This window comes from Triticum aestivum, chromosome 5B, assembly GCF_018294505.1.
Source record: "Triticum aestivum cultivar Chinese Spring chromosome 5B, IWGSC CS RefSeq v2.1, whole genome shotgun sequence".
Lineage (NCBI taxonomy): Eukaryota > Viridiplantae > Streptophyta > Magnoliopsida > Poales > Poaceae > Triticum > Triticum aestivum.
The window spans coordinates 71,162,522-71,177,958 of NC_057807.1; positions in this window are offsets into that span (position 1 = coordinate 71,162,522).

Genomic DNA, 15,437 nt, shown 5'->3' on the forward strand with positions numbered 1-15,437 from the left:
AGGCCGAGCCAGGAAAGAGCCGTAGCAGGCGACGACGCGGCGTGCCGTGACATCGCATGCAGAGGCGAGTCCGTAACATGACTTGCCCCATTATCTACCTTTTTAGGGGGAAAACCAGCACCGCACCGAGGGGCATAGTTGTACTGACACATCTTCCTTGTATGCCCCATTATCTATCTTTTTAGGGGAGAAACCAGCACCGCACCGAGGGCATAGTTGTACTGACACATCTTCCTTGTATGGACTTGCCCCCATTATCTATCTTAGGGGGTGTGGGTGTGGGGGGGGGCAGAATAACCGCATTGTGCCTATCAAACAAGCGGACTACCGTGTTAGCGTGAGGCCGGTCCGGGAAGGAGGGGGCGGGACCCCCCCTCCCCCATGCCTGCGAGGCCAATCTAGGAACAATTCGTAGCAGGCGACGACGCGGCGTGCCGCGACATTGCATGCGGAGGCGAGTCTATAACATGACTTGCCCCATTATCTATCTTTTTAGGGGGAAAACCAGCACCGCACCGAGGGGCATAGTTGTACTGACACATCTTCTTTGTATGGACTTGACGCCGTTATCTATCTTTTTAGGGGAAAGACCAGCACCGCACCGAGGGGCATTGTTGTACTGACCATCTTTTTTGTTGTATTGATTGATGAACACACGCCGTCGGTAAGAAGCGGTTTTTGTCATACACTGAGGTGGATCTGTAACATAACTTGCGTCATTTGGTATCTTTGTTAGGTGTCTACATTGCATAATGTGCTGCGGCATCATATGTGTACACGAGTGTGAGGATGCAAGTCGTTTACATTAATTTGTTATTCAAAGTGTACCACCTTTTTTGTACTTTTCGTTATTTTTTGAGAAATATTGTACTTAATTTTGTATAGTCTATGTAAGGTATTTCAATTGTACTTTGTTTGATATTTTTTATTGTACTGTTATGAGATCTTATTTGTACTTTAGCCGTTCGTTTTCTTCCTCTATATTAATATTTTTTGTTATTGTATTTAATTTTTGCTATTATTTTTAGTAACTGCCCTGAGATAGTGTGCTTTGCCCTTTTTCTTTTTCTTCCACGATCGTGGGCTTTAGCCGTTGGTTTTCTCCCACTCACCATTTAACCTCTGCTCTCCCCTGTTCCCCTCCCCTCCACAAATCGCTTCCTTCTACGTTCCCCTCCTCTCCTCTTATCGCATAGAAGCTGCTTCCCCTGTTTCGCCGGGAGCATCAGCCGGCGGGTTGAACTCCAGTGGGAAGGTCTGTGTGCTCTGTTGGTTCCTTTGCTCTGCCCTCGACTCCCCTGGTGTCCCCTTCTGTACTGTTTTTTCCTGTATTTGTAAGTTGTTGCTCTCGTGTTGTCTCAGGCTGGATTCGCTAGGGTTCCTTTGCTCTTGAACGAGCAGCTCGTGTGTTTGATACTGGATTGGGTGGTGGAGTTTGTGTTTGCTGGTAAGAGTTTTTCTTTGTTTGGCATCCTTCGTTTCTGAAATAGGTAAGAACCCTAAATTTTGGTGATGCGTCTTGCAGTTCTGGTTCAGCAGATTTTAGGTCCGTGGATCTCAATGGGTACATCATCCAGTCCAGACAAGTTGAATGCAGGTAATTCGTTGTGCTGAAACCTTGTTTTGTGTGTTTTCTACTGATGATGTTTTATCAGATCTAGTGCTTAATCAGTTTTAAATTGTATAGGTGTTGTCGTATGGATATTACACGTTGTATGGATTTTGATAGTTGTTAATTTTTTCCCTGGAATGTGTGGTATGTCTAGTTTTTAGGTCGTTGTAACCTGCACACAGGTTGGAGTACTGATTACCATGTGTAGTTTGAACTGTTGTACTGTCATCTAAATAGTTTGTAGCAGTCTGAGAAGAACTACGATGTTGAAAGAGCTGGCATTTTGAAGTTTGTTGTGCGAGTGGTGGGGTTATATTGTTTTATTGGTTGCACTTGTAGTGTTCATATAGTTGAACTGATTGCTTGCTCATGTACTTTTCTTTTTTTTCCTTTTTTGTTGATTATGATGTTGTTGCAGATGTTGGACTGTCGGTGCCTCCTGATTCTGACAAATCAGAACGCTTTCAAGATCTTGTGAATGTTATTTTTGAGATACCAAATCCTCTAGAAGAACTTGCGACTGTTGCTGGTGTTTCCCTTATATTTGCTCTTTTTTAACAGCCTTGCATACATAAATGTGTTTAGTTACATCAGTTGTTCCTTTTGTTTGTGTCTGATGCTATGCGCCTTATTTTACTTGTCTCTGCAATGTTAATTGTGTTTTAATTTTATATGTGTGTGCTTATGTTACTGGTTTATGCAGTTAATGATAGCCATGCTGCTGCTGAGGACATTGCTGATGTTGTGAAAGATATTAATGATGGAATTTATTCTCTTAATTTTGGTGATGGTGATGGGAGCTTGAAGTTGTCTGTTACTCAGTCACAGAGTGTTGATGGCACTGGGCCTGTTACTCAGGCTGAGGATGTTCCTATGCAGTTACAGCTGGAGGACGAAAGGAAAGAAAGAAGAAGTGTGATTTTCAAAGGAGAAAGGAGTTGGAACGACGTTAAAAGGCTGCTTGCATGCAACGAAGCACCGAGGCTGTTGCTCAAGCTGCTAAAGGTGGAGGTGATGAAGGTGGTGACGCGTCCTTTGCAACTGTTGATGCTGTATCTCATGGAACTGACATGTTTGTGAAGACAAACCTATTGCAGACTCGCTTGACTCAAGTGCTTCCTCATGATGCAACTAAGGAAAAGAAAGCTGTTTGGAAGAGGAAGATGGCAGATCCAAATCCTGATGGCACACAGAGGCGTAGCCCACGTGGGAAAGTTGGTTTCAAACCTGGTAATAGCAAAGCTGATGGAGATAGTGTTGCTGTGAAGATTGGTCCAAGCACACTTGGTGGCTCCCCTGTTTGTTGGAGTCCACGAGTTTTGTCAAATAAGAAGCCTTCTTCATCTCCTCTTCCGAAGTGCTCTTTGTTGAAGGAAAATAAGAAGCGTAAAGTTCCTCTTGCGAAGGTGAACAAAGGTGTGAAGAAGCATGCTCGTGTCGAAGCTGAAGATCCTGCATTTGAAGGAGATGATATTGAAGTTAATTCTGAAGATGAATATGCAGTGGTATGTGTTTTTTTTATTTTTAATATTTGAAATTTTTCTAGTTAGTGGTATTTTTTAATTTTATTCCTTTGCTTTAGTCTTTGTTGAAGTATGTTAGTGATTTTCTGTGTTTATTACTATTAATCATGCACACTTGACTTAATTATATTTCTAAGAACAATATTTTTGTTTTGGGATACGTGTTTGTATTGTATGTGACTTACTAGTTGTACTTGCAATAATTTAATTGTGTCTTGGTTGGTATGCTGGACATGTGAGGCTTGGTCATTGTTTGCATCAATCGAGGGTGATACTGATGTTGTTTTAATAGTTGAACTTGTGCAATCTTTTTTTCCTTATTGGCTTCATATGTTTGTTTTGGTTTTTATATTCATTGAATTAAGTTGTGCCTTCTTTATTTTCATTTGCAGCCTGTTAGCGTTAGGAGTCCAGTCAAGCCAGTGAGAGGCAATGATGGAAATCTTGCTTTGGATGAAGGTGACTCACAGTGATTGAATATAACTGTGCGATGTTCATTGAGAGAGATTGATGCTTGTGCTCATTTGCTTGAGAGTCGTCACGTGGCTAGGGTTCATGCAGCTCGTTTTGGTTCTATCTTCCAATGGAAGGTAAAGTCTAACATTTCCCGCCCTCTAATGGGAGTCTTGTACCTGAAGATAGATCCTGATACGATGACTCTTGACATGGGTGAGGCGAATAAGAAGCTTCGCATCACTAGCGATGGTATACATCAACTATTTGGGTTCCCTCATGGTGGTCGTTCTGCACCAAGGCCATCAGAGGACGAATATGATGACGCTCTGATGAAGTAAAGGTCGGAGCTTGACATTAGCAGGAACAGAGATATCAAGACGGAGGATTTAAGGGATAAGCTCAAGGTGCTTGTCAAGGATCCTAGTAAAGATGACCTTTCTCTAAAAGTGTTCTTCATTAATGTGTTTCTGAAAGTTGTGTTGCTTGGTGCCGCCACTCGTGTTTCCAGAGAGGTAGCAATGTTTGAGGATCTCGTCATTGAGGACATGGCTAATATGGATTATTGCCACCTGATGGTTGATGAGCTTAGAAGGGCTGTTGTCAGGTACCATGATGGTGTTACCCTTGGGAAGGCAATCATAGGATGTGCTATAGGGCTTGTACTAGTGTACCTTGACTGCCTTATCTGTGGCAAGATTCTGGATGCCGACATGTGAGTCCCCCGCATATGTTTCATGGATCAGGACAAGCTTTCCGATATGGCTGATGCAGATTTGATAAGAGGAGGCAATGAAGATCCAAGGACTTGGGTGTTTGGGAAGCTTCTGGTGAGTTTTATTTCTCTTGTGTCTTACAGACCTTTTATTTTTTAGGTATAGTTGTTTTTGCTGGAGTGAACAGTGTACTGCAGAGTTACCTGTTTAGATTTTGTCAGTTCTTAAGCTTTGTGAGGTTTATGTATGATTTTTAGTACTGTTGTGTCATGTGTGGTTGAACTGAATCTCTTGTTCAACTGACCTGTTTGTAAATACTAACAAATTGGCACTGACAGTGAAAGCTCGTTAGTACTGTGGATTTAAATTTGTTAATATAATGTATATTTTTCCTTGTGTGTTGCATTGATCAATTAACTCCTTTTTTCCCTTGTTCGTAGTGGAAAACTCAAGAGGAAGTTGTCTTTTTCCGGGTGTATAAACGGCCAGTCCTGGAGATGTTGTCTCGGGTTCCCAAGATTTCATCTCTGCACGATGAGTTGAGAGATGGTCATAGTGTTGAGGGTGCTGGTTATGTTCCCCCTGGCCCTAGTAAGGCTAGTACTTCACAGAGGCAGGGTTTTGGTATTGATGTAGCTATTTCTGTGTTGGAGCGCGCTGAGCATATTTTTATTAATGTGCGTTCTGAACTGGAAAAGGTCCCAACTACATTTGAGCGTCTGAGTTGTATCAATGGTATCCTCCCTGACGGTCATCAATTCAATGCTGAGGAAGCAGTGGACTATATTGAGATGGAGAGAAAGTATATTAGTGATATGCGTGATGGTAATGCTCAACTAATTCAGAGCTTGGTTCGTCTGTTGAACAACATGAAGCGTTTCAAAACTATGCAAGACTCTCGCTGCAAGCCGTATGAAGAATGTGACAATATTGTTATCAGTCAAATTGAGCATGACGAGGCTGCTGCCACTGCCAGCAGGGCTGGTGATGGTACTGAGGCTAATGTTTCTGACCACCATACAAATGATGTTGGTTTGGAGTCCCCTGTTGTTGAGGTGAGTCAGTCCTTGATGTTTGCATTTTTTTACTATGTTGTTCTATTGTCAGTATTGTAGTTGAACTTTCTCATGTTCATCTGTTTATTAATTTTTTCATGCAGGAAACCAGTCATGATGTTGAGGCTGTTGTTGACTGTGGAGTTAATGATCCATCTACTGATAAGAGCAAGGTTATTTTTATTTTTATTGTGTTTATATATATTCTTGAATTTTCATGTGCACCAATGTGCTTTACATGTTCATTTTTCTATCCCACACTGTTGAGAATTTGTAGGTGATATCTACCTTTTGTTAGTGTAGTTTAACCTTTTGTGTGTTGTTGCTAATAATAGCATTGTTTTTTGCCTCATTACTATGAATCAGGATCCTCTTGTTGGTGATGAGCCTTGTTCGACCATCAGTGATGTTCCTTTGAATGTTAGCAGCAGCAACATCGGTGATGTTGCTATGGATGCTGCTAAGGTTTGTTTTTCTGTGCTTGCATTAATTTTATATGTAGTTTTCACGGCTATTTCTTTGTAGTTGTAAAAGTTAGCCTGTACAGCTCTTGCTAGTTTTTTGATTGTTAGTTCTGCTCATTTCTTTCACTTTCTGATTTTTTTCTAGATGACTGATGTTGAGCGTGAGGCTGTCGTTACTGTTGGAGATGATGCTTGTGGTGTTCCATTGAGTAGTTGTTGTGATGTGCTACCTCTTGAGCACTGCGTTGGTTTTCCCTTGAAGAGGAAAGGTGATGCAGCAAAGTAGCGTAAGTATTTCCCTCAGTTTTTGAGAACCAAGGTATCAATCCAGTAGGAGGCTCCTCAAAAGTCCCACACACCTACACGAACAAACAAGAACCTCGCAACCAACGCGATAAAGGGGTTGTCAATCCCTTCACAGTAACTTGCGAAAGTGAGATCTGATAGAGATAATATGATAAGCTAAATATTTTTGGTATTTTTATGATTTAGATTGGAAAGTAAAGATGCAAATAAAAGTAGATCGAAAACTTATATGATAAAATATAGACCCGAGAGCCATAGGTTTCACTAGTGGCTTCTCTCAAGATAGCATAAGTATTACGGTGGGTGAACAAATTACTGTCGAGCAACTGATAGAAAAGTGCATAGTTATGAGAATATCTAGGCATGATCATGTATATAGGCATCACGTCCGTGACAAGTAGGCCGACTCCTGCCTGCATCTACTACTATTACTCCACACATCGACCAACTCCTGCCTGCATCTAGAGTATTAAGTTCATGAAGAACAGAGTAACGCATTAAGAAAGATGACATGATGTAGAGGGATAAACTCAAGCAATGTGATATAACCCCCATCTTTTTATCCTCGATGCCAACAATACAATACGTGCCTTGCTGCCCCTGCTGTCACTAGGAAAGGACACGGCAAGATTGAACCCAAAGCTAAGCACTTCTCCTATTGCAAGAAAGATCAATCTAGTAGGCCAAACCAAACTGATAATTCGAAGAGACTTGCGAAGATAACCAATCACACATAAAAGAATTCAGAGAAGATTCAATTATTTCTCATAGATAAACTTGACACTACTAGGAAAAGGGCTATAGATGGAATTGACACTAATGGCGCACCAGACATGTGGTGCGCCATTAGTATATACTAATGGCGCACCACCCCCTGATGCGCCATTAGTGTTGAAACTACTAATGGCGCACCCTGCTCACGGTGCGCCATTAGTACCAATTTTTTTTTGAACTAGTGCGCCTGTCCAAACATACTAATGGCGCATCCTCTGGTGGTGCGCCATTACTAGTTGTAACTAGTAATGGCGCACCGGCCAGAAGGTGCGCCACTAATGTTATTTTTTTATTATTGTTTTTATTCCTTTTTTTGCAAAAGTACTAATGGCGCACCATCAGGGGGTGCGCCATTAGTAACCTGGATTACTAATGGCGCATTTGTTGCTGGTGCGCCATTAGTAAGTGGGCAGCAACAAGATATTTTGGACAGCCTCTCTTCCCACACTCACTTTCTCCCCACTTCATTCTCTCCACCGCCTCCTCCTTGTCTCGGGTGCCTCCTCTTTTTCACCTCATTTCCACCATAGATTCATTCAAATTAAGTGGTTAAGTTACCTTGTTTTGCTAGGTAAGTAAGGGGGGAAGCTATATTTATGTTGTTCTCCCTACAACAATGTGCACATGCACTTTTTATGGCCTAGCTAGATCTATGTATGTTCGTGGTGTTGCATATGTGTTTGTGTTTGGAGGTGTACCGGTATTTGAAATGCGATAGTTGCCAATATTTTGCCGGAATGTTGATTCATTTCCGTTTCGGCGAGAATTTTGGCATTAAGCATTCTTTTTGGTCCTATTTTTAGGGAAAGTCATGCCAAATTTTTTTCTTGGTTCTAAAATATCGTTTTGCTCTACCCCGCAGGCGACCATGGTCCGCACGATGACCGAAGGCATCGTGAATAGGTTTTTGAGGTCCGCGAAGGCCGAGATGCTTCAAAAGAACGAGACGGAGATAAGATGTCCGTGTCGAAGATGCAAGCTGAATAGCCTTATTGCGGACCCGGATTCTGGGCAGGTGTGGGACCACCTGCTCTTGCGTGGTTTCATGGATGGCTATCGGTGGCAAGGTGATGAAGATAACTACGAAGTCGTCCATGGGGGCCGGGCAAGAAATGAGGAAGGGCAACAAGACAACCACCGCGGCTCGGGGGGGCGAGAAGACGAAGAATCCCCAGGAGATGATCACGATGGTGATGCTGTACACAGTCATCATGTAGAAGATGCAGGACATGATGATGATGCCGGCGGAGCAGACAACGCTGGACCATCGATGGGCTGGGTGCAGGACCCTCATATTCAAGAGCTGCTTCTCAAGCAGACGGATAACGCAAGAGCTGCCGCCCGAGAGAAAGCCAAGATGGATCAACTTGAGTTAGACGCGGTTACTCCATTGTATGAAGGATGCAGGCCCGAGGATACCCGCCTGAAAGTAACGCTCATGGCTCTGGAGATGAAGGTAAAACACAAAATGACCGACGCATGCTTCGACGAGAACATGTCATTCTGGCACGAACGTCTTCCCAAGGGGAACAAGTGCCCGACTAGTTTGGAGGAGGCAAAGAAAATCGTGTGTCCTCTGGATTTACCGCATGTGAAATACCATGTGTTCATGAACAATTGCATCATTTATCGGGATGAGCACGCGGAGTCTACCATATGTCCGGTGTGCGGTGTCACTCGATACAAGAAGAGGAAGAAAGCTCCTCGAAAAGTGGTGTGGTACTTTCCGATCACTCCTCGTCTGCAGTGGTATTTCGCGGACCCTAAGGTAGCAAAGCTCCTGCGTTGGCACGCGGATAGGGAGGAGAAGAAGCGAGAAGATGACGCAAATGATCCGGAGATAGATAAAAAAGACAAGATGCTGAGTCACCCTAAGGATGCGAGCCAGTGGCAAGCGTTGAACTTCGAATACCCAGAATTTGGGAACGATCCAAGGAACATCATGCTGGGCGCGAGCATCGATGGAGTCAATCCATTTGGCAGCCAGAGAAGCACACATAGCACCTGGCCTGTGTTCGTGTGGATGTACAACCTTCCCCCCTGGTTGTGCATGAAGAGGAAGTACATTCACATGAGTATGCTAATTGAAGGGCCGAAACAACCAGGGAACGACATCAATCTGTATCTGGGGCTGCTGAAAGAGGAGATTGACACGTTGTGGAAAACGCCAGCCAATACGTGGGACGCCGCAGAGAAAGAATATTTCCCTATGAGAGCCGCACTGCTCACGACGGTGCACGACTATCTCGGTTACGGAATCTTGCGGGGCAGGTAGTCCACGGATTTTCTGGATGCGTAAGGTGCATGGATGACACAACGTATCGCCAGCTAGATAGAGATCCCGGGTCTTCGAAAACCGTGTTCATGGGACATCGAAGGTGGCTTCGCGACGATGACCCGTGGAGGAAACGCAAGGATCTGTTCGATGGTGAAACCGAACCCCGAAAACGCCCGTGTACGAGGAGCGGCGAGGAAATAGACAAGTTGTTGAAAAATTGGAAAGACTGCCCACTGCCAGGAAAGAAGCAAAAGGCCCCAGAGCCGCTGCTGAAGGTATGGAAAACGAGGTCTGTTTTCTGGGACTTGCCATACTGGAAGATCCACCGTGTGCCTCACAGCCTTGATGTCATGCATATCACAAAGAACGTGTGCGAGAGTCTGCTTGGTACCCTGCTCAACTTGCCTGAGAGGACCAAAGATGGCCCGAAAGCAAGGGCAGACTTGAAATCAATGGGCATCAGGCAGGAGCTTCACGCTATATATGATGATGATGATGATGATGATGATGAGGCGAAGCAGGACACAGAAAGTCGTCGCAAAGGCAAAAAGGCCAAGAAGACCGGAAATGACTACCCTCCCGCGTGCTTCACTCTAAGTTAGGAGGAGATCGAGCAGTTTTTCACCTGCCTCCTAGGAGTAAAACTTCCTTACGGTTACGCGGGGAAGATAAGCAGATACCTAGACCCAGTCGTGCCGGCGCCAAGTCGGCCCCATGGCAAGACAGCCGTAACGGTGCCGGACATCCCTATGCCACTGGATCCAAACATGCATATGGCACAGGATCAGAACGACGATGACGACGACGATGATACATTTGGCAATGTCGATCAGTACTTTGCCGCGCATGGGTACGATGGCGACTTCATGGGGCCTCCTTCTCAAGAACCAAACCCAACAAAAGACGTGCGCAATCTAGCTCGTACCGCGGAGAAGCCAAGTTGCAACAGGCGCCGTCTGGCGTTCAGCTCTCAGGAGACGCCTCCAGCTGCCGACTTCACCGAGCCTCAGATAGGCGAGGTGCGAAATATTATCAGCCCCAACACACTCAAGAAGGCGGTCTGTGAGCAGAACTCGGTCCCATTACAGGAGAAGAAGAAGGCACGCAAAATAAAGACTAAGAAGGGTGCAAGCCAGCCGGCACCGAGTACGATCCGTGCTCAGGACGGGCCACCTTCACTGCAGGATATCTCGAGGAGGGTGCATGTGGCGGGTAGAGCGATGCTACCGACAAATATGCTCAATGCTGCAACCGGTGCTATGCGGAGTCTGCATGACAGTGTTCTTGCTTTGGAGAAGCGGCGTCTCAGAGAGAAGGATGTGGCATACCCGGTTTTCGCGGCCAAGGTGCCAGAGGGCAAGGGCTTTGTGGATAACTCCATCGGGCGTATGATCGTCCTGCGTTTTGATGACATCCATGCTATGTTGAACCTTCATCCGCTGCACTACACCTTCGTTCGGCTATTTTCGCTGAGTATGGAGATGCGGATCATTCGCGACAAGACCCCGGACATCGTGATAGTCGACCCCTTCTACATGCGTGCCAAGATCTTGGGCAACGCTGGGGACCGGCAAGTCGCGAGTTCTTACCTCGAAGGCGTCATTCTGGCAAACCAAGATAAGGATAACTTCCTCGTGCCTTACTTTCCCGAGTAAGTCCTCCCCTCAACCGGCCCGTAACATATGAATTCTTACATTTCGATCGTTTTTCTTTTAACATTCCGTGTTTTCTGCAGTGACACACGTTGCACTCTCATCCTCCTAAGCCCCAAATATTCTATGGCCACGTATTTCGACCCGGACCGTCAGTCGAACGTAGACTACACAAATGTCAAGAAGGTTCTTGATGATGTTCTCCCCGGCTACGCCCAATCTGGAGGCACCTTCACCAGGCCTATTCGTAAGTACGGCAAGCACGTGTTCTCCCACAATACGACGTTCTGCTGCGTCAAGCAGCCGCCTGGCGGTCAGAAGGGTGCCTACTATGCCATCCATCACATGCGGGTGATCGTACGGGACCATCATCAACTTCTGCTACCGAGTAAACTCAAAGATTGGGCCGCGAGCGTGTCGGCAATCCAGGATGCGGACCTCCGACAAGAATTCTTTCGCATCCAGTCGGAGTTTGTGGAAATCATCCATCAAGATGTCCTTCGTACCTCGGGGCAGTTCTACCTCAGAAATCAACCGTCCAACAGTGACATCGACACAATGCTACAAATGCAGGATGACAACGCCCGTTCTTTCATGACTCCCACGATAGACGGCGGCTTCATCCACGCTCCGGTCCCTTGAGTCGAGTTGTCTAGTTCTGAAACATCGATTGGCTCATGTTGTAATTAAACTTTAATGAACTTGTAGTATGTCTCTTTGGTTTCGAGAGTCGTTCAACTTAGATGTAATCGATGCTATTAATGTCTTGCTTTTCTCTTCCGATCGTTCTGTTGCATACTTATATATTGCTTATGTATTGTCTGTGAATTGGTACTAACGTTTCGTTTGGCTAGTGCATAGCGATGCCGACGTATGTCGTGTACAAGGGTAAGGTTCCCGGAGTCTACGATGACTGGGAGGAGTGTCGGAGACAGGTTCACCAATTCAGCGGTAACAGTTACAAAGGGTACACCACTAGGGCCGAGGCCGAATCTAGATACGCCCGCTATCTAGCGGGAGAGGGGAGGGAGCGTTGGAGGAACCGGATGAAGACGAGTTTCATCGTGATGATGCTCATCGTGATGACCGCAGCTCTCTTCTATGTGATGGTAGTTTAGATGATCGATATCGACTTGTAATGTGAAGACAGACTCGCTACTCGCGGTCTCGAGACTTGTAATATAATGTTCTATCTTTGTTCGGTCTTTTCAATTCGGAGACTAATATGATGAATTGTATTCGGAGACTAATATGATGAATTGTATTCAAAGACTAATCTTCTATTGTATTTGATGAATCTGTTGTTGATGTGTGCTGTCTATATTTTGTCAAATTATACATTTTGTAACCTGTGCAAAAAACAGAAAATAAAAAAATAAAAAAAACCTAATATTCATACTAATGGCGCATCACATGACAGTGCGCCATTAGTATGACAGTGTATACTAATGGCGCATCACTGGGCAGTGCGCCATTAGTATGCCGCGGTTACTAATGGCGCATCCAGAGGTGGTGCGCCATTAGTATGCCAAAGCACCTGGGTATACATGGCCCCTGGAAGGCATACTAATGGCGTACCCTGGCCTATACTAATGGCGCACCCGAGGTGCGCCATTAGTATACCAGATACTAATGGCGCACCAGGTGGTGCACCATTAGTAAAAATTACTAATGGCGTGCTATCAATGGCGCACCACGGATGCGCCACTAATAGCCATACTAGGTGCGCCATTAGTAGGGGTTTTTCTAGTAGTGTGATCATAAACCCACAATTCATCGGATCTCGACAAACACACCGCAAAAAGAGTTACATCGAATAGATCTCCAAGAAGATCGAGGAGAACTTGGTATTGAGATTCAAAGAGAGAGAAGAAGCCATCTAGCTAATAACTATGGACCCGAAGGTCTGTGGTAAACTACTCACAACTCATCGGAGAGGCCTTGGAGATGATGTAGAGACCCTCCATGGTCGATTCCCCCTCCGGCGAAGCGCCGACGAAGGCTCCAATATGGGATCTCGCGGATACAGAAGGTTGCGACAGTGGAAATAGTTTTTCGTGGTGCTCCTGGATGTTTTTAGGGTACGTGGATATATATAGGAGGAAGAAGTATGTCGGTTGAGCCACGTGGGGCCCACGAGGGTGGGGGTGTTCCCACCCCCTTAGGGCACGCCGGGCACCCTCGTGGCCGCCTCGTTCGCTGCTTGACGTCCACTCCAAGTCTCTTGGATTGCGTTTGTTCCAAAAAGATCGCTCCCGAAGGTTTCATTCCGTTTGGACTCTGTTTGATATTCCTTTTCTTCGAAACACTGAAATAGGCAAAAAAAACAGCAATTCGGGCTGGGCCTCCGGTTAGTAGGTTAGTCCCAAAAATGATATAAAAGTGTAAAGTAAAGCCCATAAACATCCAAAACGGGTAATATAATAGCATGGAACAATCAAAAATTATAGATACGTTGGAGACGTATCAAGCATCCCCAAGCTTAATTCCTGCTCGTCCTCGAGTAGGTAAATGATAAAAACAGAATTTTTGATGTGGAATGCTACCTACCATATTTCTCAATGTAATTTTCTTTATTGTGACGTGAATGTTCAGATCCAAATGATTCAAAATAAAAGTTCATATTAACATAAGAAATAGTAATACTTCAAGCATACTAACTAAGCAATCATGTCTTCTCAAAATAACATGGCATTAGAAGGTTCGTCCCTACAAAATCATATAGTTAGGTTATGCTTCATTTTCATCACACAAAATACTCCCATCAAGAACAACCCCCGGTTTCAGCCAAGCAATTGGTTCATACTTTTTAACGCGCTTCATCTTTTTTCAACTCTCACACAATACATGAGCGTGAGCCATGGATATAGCACTATGGATGGAATAGAATATGATGATGGAGGTTGTGTGGAGAAGACAAAAAAAGAAGAAAGTCTCACATTGACGAGGCTAATCAATGGGCTATGGAGATGCCGATCAATCGATGTCAACATGAGGAGTAGGGATTTCCATGCAACGGATGCACTAGAGCTATAAATGTATGAAAGCTCAACAAAAGAAACTAAGTGGGTGTGCATCCAACTTGCTTGCTCACGAAGACCTAGGGCATTTTGAGGAAGCCCATCGTAGGAATATACAAGCCAAGTTCTATAATGAATAATTCCCATTAGTATATGAAAGCGACAACATAAGAGACTTTCTATATGAAGAACATGGTGCTACTTTGAAGCACTAGTGTGGAAAAGGATAGTAACATTGCCCCCTTTTATTTTCTTTTTCTTCTTTTTTGGGACTTTCTTTTTTTATTATTATTTTTCTTCGGCCTTTTTCTTTTTTTTGGACTTTCTTTTTTTTGGACTTTCTTTTTTTTGGCCTTTCCTTTTTTTATTTGGGGACAATGCCCTAATAATGTTGATCATCACACTTCTATTTATTTACAACTCATGAGTTACAACTCAAAACTAGAACAAGATATGACTCTATATGAATGCCTCCGGCGGTGTACTGGGATGGGCAATGAATCAAGAGTGACATGTATGGAAATTTATGCATGGTGGCTTTGCCACAAATACGATGTCGACTACATGATCATGCAAGGCAATATGACAATGATGATGCGTGTCATGATAAACGGAACGGTGGAAAGTTGCATGGCAATATATCTCAGAATGGCTATGGAAATGCCATAATAGGTAGGTATGGTGGCTGTTTTGAGGAAGATATAAGGAGGTTTATGTGTGATAGAGCGTATCGTATCACGGGGTTTGGATGCATCAGCGAAGTTTGCACCAACTCTCAAAGTGAGAAAGGGCAATGCATGGTACCGAAGAGGCTAGCAATGATGGAAAGGTAAAAGGGCGTATAATACATGGGCTCACATTAGTCATAAAGAACTCATATACTTATTGCAAAAGTTTTATTAGCCCTCGAAGCAAAGTACTACTACGCATGCTCCTAGGGGGGAGGTTGGTAGGAGTTAACCATCGCGCACTCCCGACCTCCACACAAGGGAAGGCAATCAAAAGAGCACCCCATGCAATAAATTTGTTACACAACTTTTACCATATGTACATGCTACGGGACTTGCCAACTTCAACACAAGTATTCTTTAAATTCACAATTACCCAACTAGCATGACTCTAATATCACCACCTCTATATCTCAAAACAATTATCAAGCATCAAATTGATCATAGCATCCAATTCACTTCATATGATAGTTTTTATTATACCCAACTTGGATGCCCATCATTCTAGGACCAATTTTATAACCATAGCAAATACCATGCTGTTATAAAAGACTCTCAAAATAATATAAGTGAAGCATGAGAGATCCACAATTTCTACAAAATCAAGCCACCGCCATGCTCTAAAAAGTATAAGTGAAGTACTAGAGCAAAAACTATCTAGCTCAAAAGATAGAAGTGAAGCACATAGAGTATTCTAATAAATTACAAATCATGTGAGTATCTACCAAAATTTGTGTACAACAAGGATGATTGTGGCAAACTAAAAAGAAAAGACTCATATCATACAAGATGCTCCAAGCAAAACACATATCATGTGGTGAATAAAAATATAGCTCCAAGTAAAGTTACCGATAAA